Genomic DNA, 11342 nt, shown 5'->3' on the forward strand with positions numbered 1-11342 from the left:
AGGTGTGATTCTGGAAAAACTATATTCGTTAGCCGAGGCATCGCTGTAGTTCCAATATCAGTGGTTAACTCATAACTTTTTTTAAGCTGGGTGGTGGCCCAACTCTTCAGTAACCACTCAAAAACAGCCGGGTGGTTACTGAAAAGTGCCGGGTGGTGCGCCTGGCTAAAAGGGGCTGGGTAGAGGACTGAATATAGTTAGAAAATAAATAAAACCATTTTAGCAGCCAGAATTTGTAGAAGGGAAAGGCAAATATAGCTTCTGCAAAAGAACATACCTATCTGCCCCTTCCCAATATTCAGCTCAGTGTAGGATGCCGGGATAAGACAGCACCCTACAGATCTGCCAGAGCTGAATGAACTACCATGGGCATGCATGGGAGTCATGTAATCCCGACTTGGCCAAGATTGGACACCCAGAAAAGACCTGATGGAGACGGCAGCACCCGTGATGGAGAGAGGACAGATGTCTAAATATAAAAATGTGATCCAGCAAGTAAGTTTATTGGAGAACGGATGTCACCTGTCCCATCAACAATTGTAAAACTGCCTGGTCACAAATTTTTATTTGTAAAATATAGTTTTGCTTTAAATAGAAAGAAAATATCTGTACAATCTGTTGTGCTTAACTTTGGTTATTGCAATGATGTTTTAATGCAAACCTAAAAATCTGAAAAAAATAAAATGAAATTGTCGTAAAAAAAAAATAACAGACTGGTCAAAAAGCTAATTTACATTGCTATTTAAGGTGTTAAATCTTATATAGATCTGTGCCTATACACCTAATGGTTTACACCACAAAGAGATGGGGCAGCTTTGATAAGCTCACTTCCTGGTTTCATTGTGAAGATAATGAGCTGAGACCTTTTGTTTGTAGATTGTCTCTGAACTCCCAGGGAGGCTATGCTAGGACAAAGATGATGCAGCTTCCTCCCATCTGCTGCTCTGATGGTTCACTTTTCACCAACCAATATCTACTGAAAAGGGATACTACTGATAATTATTAGCATGCATAGGATTAGAATAATACACACTGCTGGTCCTTATATATATATTTTTTTACAGCCCTGTTATACTATAAACTCCAGTGAGTGGGCCATGGCAATCTTTAAACTTATACATTTAAGCTTTGCACAAGATGTTGCTTGCATCTTAGATATATAAACTAATTATTTAACTGGTGATGCGGCCACACATGCAGCATTTGTGATTTTTTTTTTAAATTGTTTTTCTGTTATCTGCATTCCCCAGTGTCAAAACAAGCAGTCATGCAGTGAGCCAAGATCCATGGTAAAGCATGCTGCCATGCAAGAGTTACCAAAGAACAATTCATTGCTATGATCCTAATGCGAGGAAGACAGAATACACAATCTGTGGTTCTCCAAAAGTACATATACCAGTATTTGTGCTAAGTCACAAAACATCTCCTCATGACCCCCAGTTGGTTCAGGTAAGAGCCCACACCACTCATTTCATGCCTTATTCTGGTACAAGTGGCCAGAAACAGCACAGGGATGTCTGGGAATACTCGGTTTCTGCAGGGATGAAAGACAAACGGGAGTGCCAAGTGATGCGGACAAGGAAGTGTCTACCTGCTAAATGTCTACCTCTTTCACTCTCCCTGCTGACAAAGGCTGCATCATCAAAGATCAACCGTTCAATGAAGTCCACTGAGATAGACACTTCACAAGTGGTTACTTCCTGGTCCCTCACCATGCTCAGTGTTTTTCCCCGCTCTTCACCGTGACACTACAGGGACAACTGCTTTGAGAACAACCACTGAGCACACTGGGGAACATGGGAGATCGATACTACCAAAAGCAGCCGTGTCTCAAAAGTCTTCAGAGAAATTTTTCTTCTCAGCAGTGAAGTGATGTGCAGCACAGGGGGACACTGGACACCCGGCACTTTTTAGTAACCAACGGGCTGTTTTTGAGTGGTTACTCAAGAGTTTGGTCACAATACAAGGACTGCCACCCCCCTAAAATTTTTTCCCATCCAGCTTAAAAAAAATTTCTGTGTTGGGCACTGCATATGTGTTTATTAGTCTAAGGTCAATTTTAGGGGGAAGCCAATTAACCTAACTGCATGTTTATGGAATGTGGGAGTACACGGAGGAAACCCAAGCGAACACAGGGAAAACCTGCAAACTCCATGTAGATAGTGTCCTGGCTGAGATTCAAACCTGGGACTTAGTGCTGCAAAGGCCAGGGTGCTAACCTCTGAGCCAACATGCTGCCTATATTTAGAGCTTTTTCTGATGCAGTATCTTCATGCCAGTGACCCTCAAGCCTTTTTTTGTATTAGTACCCCCTTTATTAATTCTCAAGGACAAGACATGATGGAATGATGTGATGACTGAGTTCAAGCACCTAAGTATAATTAACCAAAATGACAAAACCACCCTTCAGAGAACTCATTGCTTCTAGCCTAGCTCATATAGTAATCCTTTTTGAGCTAGAAGTGTTTGAATTCAATTTTCTTTTCATACTTGTGGTATCTTCGACCCCAGAACCTAACAAACACAGTTGGGTAGTAGAAATAAAGGTACACATCAACCAAAACATATGTAAACTTACCATCGTCTACAGATGTAGAACAACATACAGATGCTACATTTTTGTTGCCCAAGATTAAAGTTTGTGTAAGTGTTGGTCATTATCTAGCACCTGTAGAGCCAGTGATTTGTCATGCTGGATCAAAGAGCGAGCTCAGATTTTCCTATAGTGCTCGTTCCTTCACCGAATTTTTTTTTAACCTGAGTGGGAAGAAATTGTAGGTGGGTAGCAGCCCTTGTATTGTGACCCAACTTAATACAACCCAACTGTCGCCAGGTGGTTACTGAAAAGTGCTGAGTGGTGCGCCAAGCTAAAAGGAGATGGTGAGAACACTGCTTAGTTTTACTAATGAAAGCCATCTTTAATGATATATTCCAATAACTGTAATTAAGAGCATATACATACCTTAAAGTGAAGCTAATCCCTGTGTATACTGACCTGTCCCGGATCCATAGCGAGTGCCACCATCTTTGTTTACATAATCAACCATCTTGATTGGCGGGGCAGGGAAAACACATGTGCAGGAGTTCATTCAGTCCCTGCAGCCAGGATGTGCTGGGCATCCTGGCAACCAACAGGGTGCTGCGCATTTTTAAAGTGGAACTTTAGCGCTAACTACAGTGTGGCTTTGAAATTCAGTGAGCCAGGCAGCTCTTACTGCAAGGATGGAGGATGCCACTACTGCGATAAAATATACTTACATGCCACTTTTCAGTCTTCTCTTAGATAAATCTAAGCTTGCATTCTCAGCATATTTTGCAGGAATGTGCCCGATATTCTGAATGGACTTATGACATTTAATTCAAGACCCATAGAACAGAGGAAGGCGGAGCCCACAATGGAATAAGGACCGGTTTTATTATTACAGAAGGGACATCACCTGTCCCTAAACCTTACCTGAACCAGGCAAGCTTCAGATTTTTGAAAAAATATTTTAACATGAACATCTGTAAAAATTATTTAAGCCATTGGATTTATTATGCTACACCAACATACACAGCCATCCTTCACCTCTCACATATACAGCTATGCCCCAAAGGTTACATTTTTGTGATTGAATGCTGTGTATGAACAAGGAAAATATTGGACTGTTTATTAAATCTAAATAAATGCTATTGATATACATAGAAATGTGAAAAAAAACTTACGAGTACACATAAAAATGATTTACTGATCAGAAAATGTAAGATCACAATTCCTAAGGGCCAGCCATTAGCAGAGCACAATACAAGGCATCCTCCATCACAATGAATCAATGGGGGATGCTGGGGACACGGGGGCTGGATCGCCGTCTAGAGGCAGGGAGGTTTATCACTGCAATCACCCATCTGATAATCCATATACCCCCTCCCCTCCCCCGCACTGAGATTTATTCCATACATTCCTGCCTACAAGCACCGGTCTGCTGTATAGGGCCAGGACTCGGTGTGCACAATGGCCAGCTCTTCCCCCGGGGCATCACACAGGATGGAGTACTCCAGTCACACATACTGCCCATGCCCAGTACGTTCCCCATCCCCTATACATAATACAATGATCGTACAGATCTCAGAGCGAGCCGTAATTAGTGCCGGGCCGGTACGGCGGACTACCTGCGGCCTGTGCGCCATCCCCTGCCACACCGAGAACACACCGGGAATACAGCACAGGTACGGCGTCCTCCCGCCAGCGCTTTGTAAGGACTTCTTACCTGGGGCTCACTGTACCGTCACCTCCAACAATCCGACCAGGGCAGCTTCTCCCGGCCGTAGCGTGAATGGCGGTTAATAGCGGGTAGCTGCTGGAGTGGAGTGGATCCAGGGACGGAAGTGATGTCAGGGAGACGGGAGGAAGTGGGCGGGGCTGGGTTTGGATTATACAGAGGCGTGAGGGCTTGTGTAATGAGGGGGGAGTGTGAGTGGAGGGCTGCACATGGTGAATGGGAGCTGTGTGCTGTACTTGGCATAGTGGTATTATGCTGGGAGCTTTGTGTAAGGGATGCACAAAGATATATACTAAGTGGTGCACAGTGAGATGTGTGCGTATATTAGGGGTAATAGAAGCTCTGTCTACGTTGAGGGGGTATAGTAAGCTTTGTGGGGGGTTGGGGTGTAATGTGCCTGATGTAATGGGGCTTCTTGACATCTGTGTGGAGTGCAGAGAGCGTTGTGCTGTGTATTGTGGGGGGGATTCATACTGGGTGTATGGGTCATAGGGACTAATATATGGGTCTAATAGGGTCATTAGATGTAAAGGATATGAATGGGTATGATGGGGTGCAGTATGATGGTAAACCACTAACCCGCTCCACTTTTGTTCCATCTCCTTGCAGTTCTCTACATTGGCTTTCATTTCAGCTTAGAATCAAATTCAAGCTCCTGTGCTTTGCCTTCAAATCCCTCCACAGTTACTGTCCCACTTACCGTATTTTTCGCTGTATAGGATGCTCCGGAATATAAGACGCACCCAATTTTAAAGGAGGAAAATCTAGAAAAAAAAGATTCTGAAAGATTATTCCCCTTCTGATCACTCATGTGCCATTCATACCGGTATTCCCTTTCTGATCACTCATGTGCCATTCAAATTCCCTTTCTGATCACTCTATGCCTTTCAAATTCCCTTTCTGATCACTCTGTGTCATTCAAAATTCCTTTCTGATCACTCTGTCATTCAAATTCCCCTTCTGATCACTCTGTGCTTTTTTTTCACTGTACGGCAGTTAGGACAGGGAACAGCAGGTGGCGCTGTGCCGGCTTCTTTCGCTCTGCTTTACAGACAGGAGAAGACACGTGCTGCTGCCAGAGAGAAGAGGAGACAGACGCTGCTGCAGCCAGAGACACACGCAGGATCGGGTGAGTATATTATTTTAATTATTTTATCACACCTTTGTCGTATAGGACGCACTAACTTTTCCCCCCCAGTTTTGGGGAAGAAAAAGTGCGTCTTATACGGCAAAAAATACGGTACATTTCTGACCTGGTAAATAAGTACTTCCCCAGCCGCTCTCCCTGCTCTTCCAATGACCTATTACTGACTTCCTCACTCATAACCTCATCACACGCACGGCTACAAGACTTCTCTAGAGCTGCCCCAACTCTCTGGAATGGTCTTCCTCATCCTATTAGTCTTGCTTCTACTTTCTGCTCATTTAAAGAGCACTCAAAACCAATTTTTTCAAACTTGTCTACTCATCTTCTGTCTTTTGAAACCATCACTACTTCCCACCACTACTTATCTCCCCTCCTATTGTGTTATTTCCCCACCTACTAGATTGTAAGCTCTTCGGGGCAGGGTTCTCTCCTCCTCTATCACTGTCTGTATTCGTCTGTCATTTGCAACCCTTATTTACTGTACAGCGCTGTGTAATATGTTGGCGCTATATAAATCCTGTATATTAATAATATTGAAAATAATGGGAGATGTCTAATCGGGTGCAGTAGGATGAGAGATGTGTATCTGGTGTAATGGAGTGCAGTATGATATGAGATGTGTATCAGGTGTAATGGAGTGCAGTAGGATGGGAAATGTGTATCGGGTGTAATGCGGTGCAGTATGATGGGAGGTGTGTATCGGATGTAAAGGGGTACAGTATAATGGGAGACGTGTATCGGGTGCAATAGGATGCAGTATGATGGGAGATGTATATGGGATGTGGGGGAGAAACATGAAACGTATGATGGGTTTACTGAGGTGCTATGAACTTTCTGCTTGATATAGGTGGAATACAGTACATTTTGGGTTTTTGGGAGTGGAGTAAGCTCTGCGCGGGATATATGATGAGTACAGTGAGATGTACGGAATTTGATTGCTATCTGTTTAACTTGTGCAATATCAAGTTTTTGGAAGCTCAGCCATCACTTATGTATACTCCCCTTAGTTTTATTCCCTATTGTTCAAACTCTGTGTGTTTTGTTTCAGGTGGTGTTGGAGCTTCCACAATGGTGACCTATTCAAATTACAATGTGTATATCTGGCATTTAACTGCTCAGGCCCAAGTACTGCATTCAGGGAACATGCCACATTTTTCCCTTTAACTGTGAGAAGCTTAAGGAATTACCCTCCTGGGCGGTTCATTTCTGTCTGGTTTTATGTGTCTAAAAGTGGTACCTTGTTTTTCATGAAAATGTGTTTTACAGTATAAAATAATAGTATCATAAAGTTTCAAACACAAAGTCATGCCAAAATAATACATTAAATAATTAAAAAAAAATTATTTTTTTTAAATTAAAAAAAAATATATATATATATACCAATACTATTATATTATACTGTAAAAAAACGTTAATGAAAGACAATGTACTGGATTTAAACATGTAAATCAACTGTATCTACTCTTTAGGGAAAGTAATATAAGTAAGTGGGGGTGGAGGATGGACTATCAAGAGGCTGTCACTTTGTCGTGACTTGGCAAAGGGACCGTTTCTTAAAACTAAAGCCCGGTTCCTTTGGGGCAAGGGGCCTATACCTTTTCGTATTACATTTCTCTGAGCTTGAGTGGTCAGTCACCAGCAGTAGATAATGTTCATTAATGATGATAGATAATGATGTAGATAATGTTACATTTTCAAAATAAAGGGATATTTGGGGAGGATGGGTGCCTATTCCCTCCCATATTAAAATATTAGCTAACCGCTGGTTTCTATGAACAATGAAGGAAGAAAAATAAATAGGAATGGGGTTTTGTGGCAAAAACAAGTTCAAAATGTATTATGAAAGACACCTGTCCACAGAAGCAATCAATTAGATTCCAAACTAGCCACCATGGCCAAGACCAAAGAGCTGTCTAAGGATGTCAGGGCTGGCCTGGGCTACAAGACTATCGCCAAGCTGCTTGGTGAGAAGGTGACAACATTTGTTGTGATAATTTGCAAATGGAAGAAACACAAAATAACTGTCAATCTCCCTTGGTCTGGGGCTCCATGCAAGATCTCCCCTCGTGGAGTTGCAATGATCATGAGAACGATGATGAAGCGAGCCCAGAATTACACGGGGGGAACTTGTCAATGATCTCAGGGCAGCTGGGACCATAGTCACCAAGAAAACAATTGGTGACACACTGCGCTGTGAAGATCTGAAATCTTGCAGAGCCCGCTAGGTCCCCCTGCTCAAGATAGTGCATGTACAGGCCCCTCTGCAGTTTGCCAATGAACATCTGAATGATCCAGAGGAGAACTGGGTGAAAGTGTTGTGGTCAGCGGAGACCAAAATTGAGCTCTTTGGCATCAACTCAACTCCCTGTGTTTGGAGGAGGAGGAATGCTGCCTGAGACCCCCAAGAACACCATCCCCACTGTCAAACATGGAGGTGGACACATTATGCTTTGGGGGTGTTTTTCGGCTAAGGGGACAGGACACCTTCACTGCATCGAAGGGACAATGGACGGGGCCATGTACCGTCAAATCTTGAGCGAGCACCTCCTTCCCTCAGCCAGGGCATTGAAAATGGGTCGTGGATAAGTATTCCAGCATGACAATGACCCAAAACACATGGCCAAGGCAACAAAGGAGTGGCTCAAGAAGAAGCACATGAAGGTCCTGGACTGGCCTAGCCAGCCTCCAGACTGGTTGATAGGGGATCAAATACTTATTTCACTCATTACAATGCACATCAAGCTCTGACTTGAGCACTGGGTGTTTGATGGTTCTTTTTTTGTTTTTCTGTCTCTAACAGCTACAATAAACCTACCATTACAATTATGGACTGGTCATTTTTTTGTCAGAGGGCGTACAAACATACAAAATCAACAGGGGATCAAATACTTATTTCCCTCACTGTATGTGAGAGGATGGTGGACTGGTAAATATTTAAAAAAATACTTTTGTAACTTACAAGTTAATAATAGGTCCAAGGATTCTTTCATTTACTATTAGTATTAGTGATGATTTATTGGAAGAAACACACAGTTTTCTGTGGCTTACTAACAAAAGATTGAAGTTATTTATTATAACAGTTTAAGTGTGTGTATGCAAGTTGAAGATCAATAAAATAATGGCTAACTTACAAATTAGGAACAAGGTTAAGGAAACTTGACATTATACGTGTTGTTATGTAAGTAAAAAAATGGTGGATTAGATGGTCTGCATGTCCTAGGGACTAGAATAAATGAACATTATAAAGGCAATATGTAGATGAATATGTATAGGTGCTATTAATTTACCTTAGAGTTTTATATAATACTTGTTCTTGCGACAAAAGGATATATAGATCTAATTCAGTCTAAAAAAAATCCTTGTAAAGTTAAAAACAATAGAGATATCAATAAATAATTAGTGATAAAGATCCAAGTAACCAAAAAATATAGTCTAATTAGTAACAATAGTAAAGCTTCACTGAATGTAAAAAGTGTTGTTGGGTCCCCACCTAAATAAGCAGGAGACAGCGTACTAAAGTGCTAAGTGCCAATGTGCAATCAAGAAACAGCATCGCCCATGTGCGGAAGGTGAAGGATGTGGGTGTCCGATCACTGTTATGCTCCCCTTCCCTGTTGAGACTGCCTTGTCCTCCCCTGTCATACAAGAAAGCCTGTTATTTGCAAAGGAGGGCCAAGGCTGTCATAACAGATATGACAGCTATACGGGGGACAGAAAGTAGGTCAAGGGGGAAAAAGAAGAGCACACCCTTGTATCAACGTGGGGCTGCTAGAGGCATGCTAGGTCCCCTGCAAGGAGGTCTTGACAGTAGAGGGAGAGAGCAGACTAATAGAGGAGATTGGAAAATCATGTGAAAAACTTATAGGGACATGTGTAAAGTGATCCAGCCGTAACAACCGACCGATGATGGGGCTGTTAGGGTATGTGCTAGATGTATGTGTTGGTGTAGTGAACATTGGAACAGATAAAATAGATTAGGATGAATGTTGTCTGTTGATAAGTATGCAGGAAAAAAATCTAAAGTGTATTAGTGAGAGTGATCAAGATTACAGTGAAGGAGCTATATTAAGGAAAAGAATCGGCTATATAATGAAAATCATTCATATCAAGATATATTAAACAACGTGCATTGTCATAATCAAATAACCAATAAATAAAATGATTCATTTTGTCAAAAGCAACTATACAAAGTATGATCTATATTGTATTGTGATCAAAACATGATAAGCATAAAAATGACATCAATTCCGCTTATGCTATTAACTTACTTGGAGATAATTAGGAGTACGAAAACATATAATTTATTGAATGTATATTACAAGTGCAATAATATTGGAAAATATTAAACATAAGATGCAATGAATTTATGTTCATTATAATACAGAAAAGAAAACAAAGAAGAATAGAGTTATTGATATAAACACAGACATCGTATCATAATATTGTATTGAAATATGGATACAAAATGTTGTGGGCAGTGAAGTGTAATAATTATATGTTGACAAAAGACCAGAAATTTCTGATATAGACTAATGTTTACATCCTATTTATAGGTTATTATGTTATAAAAAGAATTTAAAACTTAACATATCATTTAGTTCTGGAGGCAGAGTAGCTTGCAAATTTTCTATCCATCTAGTTTCACCCTGGAATAGTCTAGATTTTTTATCTCCTCCTCGGGGATTAGGTATAATATGTTCTAATGAAAAAAAAAGCTAAAAGATTTGTCATCAAAATTGTGTTTTATTACTATGTAATGATTGACTGACGTGTTTTTTTTGCCATTTGGTATAGTGTATACATGCTCATATAATCTTTTTTTTTTGTAAAATCTTTTTTCATGCATAAAATGCCCCATCCTTTCATGTGATTAAAAAGATTACCACAATGTATTTTATCATCAGGTACAAGTATGTTAGGAGATTCTGTCATCTAGAAGCATTGAGGACAGTGTCCACACTTAAAAGTGCCTCTTCTAAAGTAGTGGAAAAAATAGGAATCATGGGTCAGTTAGGAGAATGTCCCATTGTGTATTGCATACAGTACGGATCAGGTTATGGTATTGATTATATCTTGTATTGATTCTTGAGACTGGTTTTTTATCTGAGTTAGGGTGTCATGCTAAGAGAGACAGGACCACTAGAGTGTGCTACGGTTTACACAGAGGTGGTGTGAGCCCTGAGAAGGGCCAAGACACAGAGTCTAAGCAGTAACCAGGTCTTCTCCAGAGCCTCTGATGGTGAGGATGTTGTGCCGCTCGATACTGCCAGGTTGTGGTCCTTGGGCACACCAAGGTGGGGAACAAGAAACACGGTTCCAAATCACAAAGCAGAAGGATAGTCGAAGAATGCCAGTGTTTAGGCAGGCAGCAAGCAAGAGAGGTCAGGTCACACACCAGGGGTCAATTACCAGGGATCCAGGAGACAGACAGCAGTGACACAGGAGCCACTGCGGACACAGGGTACACTGGAAGCAACAGGAGGCACAGGTGACACAGGAATATCCACAGACAGACAGGAACACTGGAACAGCACAAGGAAGTTGGCTGAGAACCAACAGACTGGACAACTAGGTGTTAACGCAGGAGCTGGACAGAGGAAACACTGAAATAGCCAACAGGTGTAAAAGAACTTGCTCAACAGAATAAGGGGCTCGGCACCAGTGGAGACACGTTGCATTAACACTGAGTGCAATGTGTGAGCTAGCTAAATAGCCAGGGATGATAAATAGGCTATTTTCTGATTGCCCAGTGGATTGAGCGAAACTGATAAAGCTTGGGATGAGAGGCATGCCCAGAGTCAGAACTGCCCACATGTGCAGGAGAGAAATGCCTGCTCTTTAGAGAGGAACAGGTAAGTGTGAAATTATCCCCCCTTTACGGGGCCTCCACACCCACCGAGGTCCAGGTTTAAGGGGAAAGCAACGGTGAAACCTCT

General features: G+C 41.7%; 1 protein-coding gene and 1 long non-coding RNA gene across 7 annotated transcripts in view; one reads left to right on the plus strand and one right to left on the minus strand.

The window, feature by feature from the left end:
- Positions 1-4386, minus strand: part of PRRC2C (proline rich coiled-coil 2C) — a 43313-nt gene extending 38927 nt beyond the window's left edge. For all 6 annotated transcript variants that reach the window (XM_072419951.1, XM_072419950.1, XM_072419948.1 and 3 more), the window contains exon 1: positions 4248-4386. The gene's annotated coding sequence lies outside the window, so the exon portion shown is untranslated. The remainder of the gene's footprint in view (positions 1-4247) is intronic.
- Positions 4387-4444: 58 nt separating this feature from the next.
- LOC140336681 (uncharacterized) lies at positions 4445-8232 on the plus strand. Its single transcript, XR_011921931.1, has 2 exons — positions 4445-5995; positions 6034-8232. It is a non-coding gene; the product is annotated as an uncharacterized lncRNA (long non-coding RNA).
- The last annotated feature ends 3110 nt before the right edge of the window (positions 8233-11342 follow it).

Source organism: Pyxicephalus adspersus, chromosome 8, assembly GCF_032062135.1.
Source record: "Pyxicephalus adspersus chromosome 8, UCB_Pads_2.0, whole genome shotgun sequence".
Lineage (NCBI taxonomy): Eukaryota > Metazoa > Chordata > Amphibia > Anura > Pyxicephalidae > Pyxicephalus > Pyxicephalus adspersus.